The following is a 1,615-nucleotide window of genomic DNA, read 5'->3' as shown; positions in this document are numbered from 1 at the left end:
CTCAAGAAGTCATCTAAACACAAAGGCCTCTGACTAATCGAGAGTTATTCTATATTAAAAGATTTATCTTTAAAGAATATTATTATCTGGTGAAGAAATATTTTTGAACACATCCGCAGTGTTATTCAGCAATACGATGTGTTCTGCGTGAGAACCTGTATGAATTCTATCGGGATGAAAAAATCCTGAGATTCCGCTGTGTTCTCCAATAGAATCTCACAGAGCAATCCTGCTTGGAAGTGGAGCAGGTGCTGCACGCTGTTCTCCCCTTTGCGATGTTGGCCCACAGCGAGAGCAGCAGGATCACAGAGAACAGCACCATCGCCTGGTTACTGCTGGTAATGCGCCTCTTATGCAGCCTACGAGAGGGATTGTAAAAAACACACACCGCTAGTCTTGCTCACTCTTGGCTAGCGCAGACTGGCATTTATAGACCATAAAATGGCCGAAGTTAATAGCTTGGCTTGTGTTTGGATTTGATTTGTGGGGGTGCAATGAAATGTGCTCTCAAAATTGAACCCAGCAAACATCCACATAAGGAATGCTTAGATTACCTACCTCTCACAGATATGTTCTATTATGGTAAGTGTCACCTTTTGTTGTTTGATCTGTGGTATGAAAATCACCTCCGTCACTTCCGTTTTGTCCTCTTCTTTTGTGTTTGGATATCAGGTAGTTTCTGTGTTTCCTATTCCTCTGCTACAACATTGCATGTTATCCACTTGCCCATCATACAGCACGATGAGGAAGGAACACGGATGAGGCCTGGCCTGACCTGACCTCCCAGTACCCTCCCTCTACATCAGTCAGTTCAGCCGTCGACACGGAGGACAGTCCCTCTACTCGTCTAGATCATTGTTTTCTCATGAAGCGGGGCTTAATATGTTTTGGAAATCCTTCATGATTGTAAACAGATCACATCATTTGGCCTGACACCATGCCACTGCTGCCACTAATGCCATGCTGTTTTGGATTGCTGCTTACGTAACACGGGTCTCATTCCAGCTGGAGACTTGTATAGGGAGTGGCTGATGTGGACTTTTGTTAAATAAAAAATAAAAAAAGTGAAGCATTAGAGGCCGGCGCTGTGCTCGGACGGTTTGCTTGGTTTTTTTTTCCAAAGTGGTGTTACGCAAGCATCCCTGTGCCTGTGTGGTGAGTCTGGCTGTGACAGTAAACCTTGACAAGCCCTCTGGATGCATCGCTTCAACGAGGAGGAGAGAGAGAGAGACAGAGAGGGAGAAGGAGAGAGAGAGAGAGAGAATAGGAGAAGGAGAGAGGATGGCGTGATAAAGAGAGGAAGGGAGGGGGAGAAAAGAAAAGAGAAAGAGATGCCCACACACATTGAGGTGAGTGCACCAATGGCATCAAGTCAAGAGCTTGAGTAGGCTCAGCATCACTCAAAATACACACACACACACACACACACACACACACACACACACACACACACTTTGGCTCACACAACCCCCCACATACACACGTACTCTGGCTCACACACATACACACCCCTTCCACTTCAAACGTACATGCGCACACACATTTAAAAAAAAAAACACACACACAGAGCGAGCCGTTTCCATCTCACACAAATAACAGGTCTGTTGCTGGAATG

General features: G+C 45.6%; 1 long non-coding RNA gene across 1 annotated transcript; it reads left to right on the top strand.

The window, feature by feature from the left end:
* The first annotated feature begins 224 nt into the window (after positions 1-224).
* On the top strand, positions 225-1,322 carry LOC122133656. Its single transcript, XR_006152931.1, has 2 exons — positions 225-582; positions 738-1,322. It is a non-coding gene; the product is annotated as an uncharacterized LOC122133656 (long non-coding RNA).
* The last annotated feature ends 293 nt before the right edge of the window (positions 1,323-1,615 follow it).

This window comes from Clupea harengus, chromosome 17, assembly GCF_900700415.2.
Source record: "Clupea harengus chromosome 17, Ch_v2.0.2, whole genome shotgun sequence".
Lineage (NCBI taxonomy): Eukaryota > Metazoa > Chordata > Actinopteri > Clupeiformes > Clupeidae > Clupea > Clupea harengus.
The sequence above is the reverse complement of the archived record's forward strand: the minus strand, read 5'-3'. Positions and strand labels throughout refer to the sequence as shown.